This window comes from Vitis riparia, chromosome 18 (genome assembly GCF_004353265.1).
Source record: "Vitis riparia cultivar Riparia Gloire de Montpellier isolate 1030 chromosome 18, EGFV_Vit.rip_1.0, whole genome shotgun sequence".
Taxonomy (NCBI): Eukaryota; Viridiplantae; Streptophyta; class Magnoliopsida; order Vitales; family Vitaceae; genus Vitis; species Vitis riparia.
In genome coordinates, this window is record NC_048448.1 from 1040115 (window position 1) to 1047572 (window position 7458).

General features: G+C 30.3%; 1 pseudogene; it reads right to left on the reverse strand.

Annotated features, from left to right (window-relative positions):
• Positions 1-3371: 3371 nt before the first annotated feature.
• LOC117906360 lies at positions 3372-6559 on the reverse strand (annotated as a pseudogene).
• Between the last annotated feature and the right edge of the window lie 899 nt (positions 6560-7458).

Sequence of the window (7458 nt, forward strand, 5' to 3'; positions counted from 1 at the left end):
GATTCAAATATATTAATAATTGTTTATGATTAAGCTATTTATATATATTCAATATATATTTATTAAGTATGGGTCACCTTGTGTGTACGGCCCAAGTCACATGTGTCTTACATGATGGGCCTAAGACATATGTGGCCCAACAACCCAATGGGTATGGTCCCTAAGGCATAGAGGAAGTTAATAAATAAATAAATAAATAAACTAAAGTTTAGTGTCTTTTTAGTTTTCTTTTCTGAAAAATACAAAAACGTTCTCTCTCATGTCTCCCATCATAAGAAATAAAACAGAAATGTGGTTTCCTCTTCTATTGCCTTAGAAGAACCATGTTTCTTCAAGATTAACAATGGATTCAGGTTTGTCTACATTCTCTAATCTAATCGGCATGTTTTCTTTTTTATTTAACATGAGATTTCTGGTTTTCGGTTGATAAAATATTTGGTAATCTTTAAAAAATGTTCTACAACAACTATAGCCTAAGTATATTTTCTTTGCAGAAGTTTATTTGGTCATTTACAAGGTTGGGAGATTTGGAATCGGCTTATGCAGCCTTGCAACATATGGCGGCTTTGGTTTTCAATGGAAGCGTCTTTATCAATAGAAATGCTGATGGAAAGTTGTATTATACCTAAGAATGGTGATGTGGGCTTGAAGATATTTATGGACGAGAATGAACATTTTTTACTTTCTGTCTCTGATGATAGAAAGAAAATAGACACTCATGCAAGTAATGTTGAGGACTCTTAACTATTTTTAGTATGGGAAGTAAAGAAGATAAGAGTTTTGGCATGAATATGCTGGAAATATATGTATAAAGGCAAGCCTGTTAAGAAGGTTTTCACTATTGAGGTGATCTTTCAGTGATGTGATACATATATGTGTGCATACTTAGAACTATGCACTGGCATAACAGTTAATCCTCCAGGTAGCACAACTTTTTTATGTGAAGGCTTGATTGTTTATATTATTGACATAATCTTAAAGTAGCAGAAAAAACTATAAACTATGTTTAGAAATTTCCTCATTAAGATGAGCTAAAGCTTTCATGACGGTGATATTGGATTGTAATGTCTAAATCAATTTTGTTATACTTCATTCGAGATGTCAAGAGTTGAGTTCCCCATTGAACACATGGGGATTGAGCCCCCTGTTGAACTCACGGAGATCAAGTTATCTAATTAGCTTGTAAGGGTTAAAGAGGGCAGTGTCCCCCTTGAGAAATTTTTTTATGTGATAAATGATGAGTTTGTCCATATTATATATTTAATCATTTTATATTTTAAGGTTTTATTTTTTAGAGAGTGCAACTGCAATTGAGAAACGTTTTTCAAAAGCTTTACCATTGTAACTCTTCTCATTCATTTTTATTAGTAGATTCTTAAGTGTTGATACATTTTATGGATATAGGGATCACATTCATCATTGAACCACATTAAAATCTTATTTTTTCTTTATTTTTTGTTTGTATATATGCGTAATTTGGTTAACAAGTGATATTCCCAAATTATGGTAAGATATCGTTGAAAATTATATTTTCTTATGGGCACAAGTCAAAATTAGGTGTGAAACAATGGTTGTTAAAGGCACACTAGGATTTGAGGTGCCACCACTCCCTAACTATAGTGCTTGGCTATTTTCCCTATTTGGTAATGTGAATGTGCCATATGATGAGGGAAATATGTTGTCACAAGTGGATGTTGCTAAAAAGATAAATGCTATAGAAATGAATATGATGAATAATGGCATTCAACACAATCATTTATCAATGAAGAACTTGGTATGCCCCTATTTTATGTTCCCTGTTTATTTTTATTTTCTTCCCCTATAAATTTGTACAATATTGCATAAACAATGAAATCATATTGAGATTAAACTTCTTTTTTTTTTTTCTTTTTGCACTTCAATCTCTTTGAATATGCCAAAGAGATTTCAATATTTTTATCATAACCAAGTATAAAAATATAGAGAAAGGCTTATTCAAAAATGATAATGATGGTTTTTCATATGTTTAATAATCAATTAAATGACATTTGAACACAAGATAATTAAAATTAATTTAATTAATCATTAAAGCTTTTTATGGATGTATTAAAAAAATGTAGAATATATAAATATTTTAGGCATATATATCACAAGGGCAAATTTGTTTTTAACAGTTTAGTGTTATGTACTCCTTTCACATGAAAGAATTGAGTTTGACTCCTAACATTCCTCTTTACTTTTTGCAAGAAGTGTTGACTACATTTTCCTAGAAAAATCAATTTTTCTTTTCTTTTTTCATATCAATAGGGCTCGAGATCTTAATATTTCCCTTAAACTCATTGAAAATCAACAAAATTTCAATCCATAACTCATACTCAAAATGGTTTACCTGAATCTTTTTTCAAACATCTTAAATGATTGCTTGATCATTACTTTTAAGTATGCAACTACCTCTTTCTTTTTTAGGATATTTTCTACTTCATATTGATGTCTTACCTCACTTTTAACTCTCTGCTTGCCATGAATACTTATCTTTATACCTTGCACTTAATTAACAACCAAATATTTCTCACTTATGATTTTTTTTGGTTGAACTAACCATGGCCCATTGCTTTTCCTCAAAGAACTAGGATGGTTCCCTAAAGATGTCTTGAGATTTACATTGGTCTGATTATCCATACCCCCATTACATCTTATGGATAATGTTTTTATGGTTCACTTTGCAAATTTTCATTTTGATGAAAAAAAAAATTTTCACCATGAGGGGAAATGAGGTTAATCCTTAAAAAACAATGTCATTCATAACTAGTAAGAGTGGAGTACTATAACCTAATTTCAATTAATAGTGACACCATAGCCTCAAATTGGAGGAAAAGATTTGAATTAGTGATGGATAGAAAAACAAGGATATAGGCTTTCTTCAATAGGAAATAAGAAATAATTATTCTAACTAATATTTTATTCATAAATATTATTTATATATAGAAAAAATTAAACATGGATTAGGGAGCTAAAAAATCCTAATTATACTTGTTAAAAAACATGATATATATATATATATATATTGTAAGTCTAAATCTTGCAAGCTTAAACTTTTAGAAAAATTGATAGTTTAACATGATATTAGAGTTTGACAAGAGGTCATGGTAATTCAACAATACTTAATTAATTCATTCTTTGATTCATGATTAAGAAAAAGTCTACAAGAGGAAGACCATATTCATAAAGACTACATTTATACATATTCATGATATTAGAGTTTGACAAGAGATCATGGTAATTCAACAATACTTAATTAATTCACTCTTTTATTCATGAGTAAGGAAAAGTCTACAAGAGAAAGACCATATTCATATATATAATTCACTATTTTATTCATGATTAAGGAAAAGTTTACAAGAGAAAAACCATATTCGTATATATATAATAGAAAATTATAAACCAATACCATAAAGGTTCCAAGAGAACCTTGTACATCTATTGTAAACCAATATCATAAAGGTTTCAAGAGAACCTTGTACATCTATCGTCTTATACATGATTTTGATATATAGTATAGATAATTATATCAAACTTATATTTGAGTCTCATCTATGCATATTACAATCATCCATGCTTTTTTGAAATGTTGATATGTAAACCATTTCCAAATGTCAAAGCTGGAGATCGAGCTATCTGTCCTCCTTTGATCTTCGTCAACCTTTCCAATTTCAAATTCTAAGCCATCAATTTTATTCTATTCATGTCATGCATGGAATATATATGTCAAATTAAAATGAAAATCTTACCTATAATTAGTGACCAAGACATGGAAAAATGTTGTCATTAGAACCTTAGTAAACTCTGCTCCTATGCATAATCTTGATCCAACTCCAAATGGTATGAAATTCTTTGCTACAACACCAACTCCCATATCCTTTTGAAAAGGAAAACAAAATAATAATAAATTATCATCGTCATATTTTAGATATTATCTAATTTTACCAAATTCACTTTACAACTTTAAAACGTATGGACACATTTTAAAATAGTCTTTTCACATCCTAAGCAATTCCAGGTTCTACACAAAGCTAAGGTTGTGTTTTAATACATCTTCTATTTTTTTACAAGTAAAAAATAATAAGAACTTTATACAAATGGTAGAGACTTGCTTCAAAAAATATATATAATTTTTAAAACTATTTAAAAGCTACCTCAAACTTTAAAAAATTTGCTAAATAAAATTATTTTTGGTTTCTAAAATCAGAAAACTAGAAATGCATCCAAATGACACCTAAACACTTCATTAAATTTGTATATATTATATACATTCCATCGTTTTGGTTTGAAAGCAAGGGATCGTCCCACCAGATCGAAAATGATATGTTAAGAAAAAAAGTAATATATTCCTCCACCGCCATGGATTGAAAGTAAGGGGATCAACAAAAGTCTTAGGGTTTAGTTGAAGAGTTGCGGGAACAACCATGATTGTCCAGCCTGCTGGAATCGTACATCCTGCACATTTTATAAGATCCATTTAATTCAACTGCATGCATATGCTTGGTAAAAATCATATAATATACAACTTTAAATCCATAAAATTTCATTTTTACACTTACCATTTACTTGAATGTCTTTTATTGCCCTTCTCAAAATCCCTGGAGCAACACTTCCTAACCTTAGAGCTTCATTGATAACCTACATTTTCACTTGGTCAAATAGTTTGCACAAATTTATACTGGCATATGTGTATGTGTACTCAAAAATTATCAACTTACTTGATGAGTAAAAGTCATTGACTATATTCCTTCCATGAAATTCCAGAATTTGGATCTTCCCTATTTTTAAGGATTGCCTCATGCTCCTCCTGCAATAATTATAATTAAATAAAAGGTTCGAGTCCACTAGGGTTATCAATGAAAACAAGATAATAGAAAGATTGAAAGGTTGTTAAAAAAATATGACTTACAATTAGTTCTTGCGTTACTAAAGGGTGTTCTATGAGTAACTTAATAGCTAAGGTTAAAGTAGAGGAAATTGTCTCAAAACTAGCAAGTAGAAACCCGAACATAACAAAAACGACAAAGTCATCCGATAGGAACTTTTCTTTCTTCATATCATCAACCATCTAATCAAGAAAATCTCCTCCAAGTGTTTTAGATGAAGCTTTTTTCTCTTTTAATACATCACGAATCAACTTCATTGCCTCCTTTTGGTCCTGAAATTTAATTTATATGAAATTAATTAAACTAAATATACAATAAAATCATAACTTTAAAAGTTTTAGAGCACAATGAAAAAAGTTTTAGAATTACCTTTAGACATTTATGGAAAGTTGTACCCGGGATATTCAAAGGAAATGCAATAAGAGCATGTACGATGTTGGTAAATTTTTCACTAAAATGTGCTCCCTTCATCTTGAAGTCATAACCAAACAACGTGGTTGCAGTAAAATCAAATATCATCTGTGTAAGAACCATCAATCAAGTAAATATTAAAAAAAAAATCAACTTTTTTTTATCATAAAGTTTATTATTATGATCGATTTATATTATCACATAATCTTGTTAATAACCTCAATGAATATTTAATATGGACAATCTATTTCAATATAAAATAATGCTATTTTTTCATTATTTTAATTATTTAAATTATAAGTGATAATTAGATATGTTAAAAAAAAAAATAGTTCATATATGTTAAATACAAAAGTTTTGACATTCCATTATCACTTGCCACTTTTTTTATCCTCTTAATGAGGCGAGAGTTTATAAAAAGAGGGAAAAGTAGGTTTTTCCCACTTTATAACAAGGGAGATCAGACAAGTGGTTGAATTAAAGTTTGATAAATTACCGATGAAACGCATGCTTTGAATTCGAAGGCAGGCAACTTGGACCAATCATGCAGCCTTGTACGTATCATATCTTCAGCCTTCGAAAGGAGTCCGTCTTTCAGGGCCTCGGTACCAATATGAGCCAACGCCAAGTTCTTAACATACTTGTGAATATAACCAGTTGAAGTAATAGACTGTGAAGGATCCAGGCCGACAAGCCTTGCAAAGGAGTCCATGTACCATAACTCCACCAACTTCCCTTCTTGTTGGAATATATAGTAGTTGAAGTCTGGGTCCGACGACACCACCACCGGTCGTCCTGCCAAGTTTGTACAGAACAATGGACCGTATCTAAAACACATAAAATAAAGAAAGAAATAATAAATTGCGTTAATAAAACAGTACTAACACTATACTATAGGTTTGAAGTAAAAACAAATTAATCTTAATTGTATGATTTGTATACTTGCTTACTTTTTCATCCTCTTCCTGATGAAACTCGAAACGTCCAAGGACTTGCTTGGGATGAAAAACTGGATGGTCTCTCCAATGAGTGGGAATCCCATTGAACCTGGAGGGAGTTTGCCATTGCATTTAGGATTACTCCATTTGTAAACCCAGTGAGTTATGCTTGCTATAAACAAGCTTACAACACAAAGCCAAACAGACCAGTACATGATCTTAATTAAGTTATAAGTGGAATAGAAAGTACGTAAAAAATTAAGTTTATTAGGAAAAGAGGATGGGGGCTTTGTGATTGTCACTGACTCGCTCACTGAGAAGTAGGAACATTTCTCTACCGAATGATTCAAATGTTATTTATTGTAAGTGTTAGGAGAGGACTGCCACTCACCATGACTTTGGATAAATGAATGCTCTTACTGTCATAGAAGAAGATAATGGCATCATGTCTGAAGATCAGTTATCCATCTGCATCCATAGTAAGTAATTGATAGTGCCATTTTAATAAATTCTTTGAATCCTGGGTGAGACTGGATTGTGAAGGAAAACTCCATCACTAAAATCTTGAAGCTATCAAGCCTCGTACCCCAAATTAGACTAAGATGGTGTTTATTTTTTTACTAAATAAAAAAAATCATCAACTAAAAGTAATATGTTGATATCATCTAATATAACAAAATTGAACATATTGATAACAAGTTCACTTTAATTATGTTAGTTAATATCAATATATTACTATTAACTTAATAGAAAAAATCATAAAACAAACACCGCTTAAATCCCAAGTTCCAAGTCATTGGATAAGTCACTCAAAATAGCTCTAATATTGAAAACTTTTACCCATTCTTTGTTTGCTAATATTTTCATCACATAATGAATATTAAAGCAAAGTAGAAAATCACACGTATGTAATTGTCCACCACACATTTCCACCAGTTTTAACGTCAATAGTAATTAAAAGGATAAATAAATGGTATGTCTTTTGATATAATTTGACTTTTCTAGAGGCTGTTGACCATACATAGAGATTTTTTTAGGCATTCTCGTGCACTTTAATGCTAAGAAGATTATATTAATTAAAAATGTCACATACTTATCCCTATAATAAAATCTTCATCTTAATTTGTAGTAGAAGATCATTCTAGCATTCCAATTGTATGATCATATCCTCACAACAGTTCATATCATTCATTATTCTATCGGTA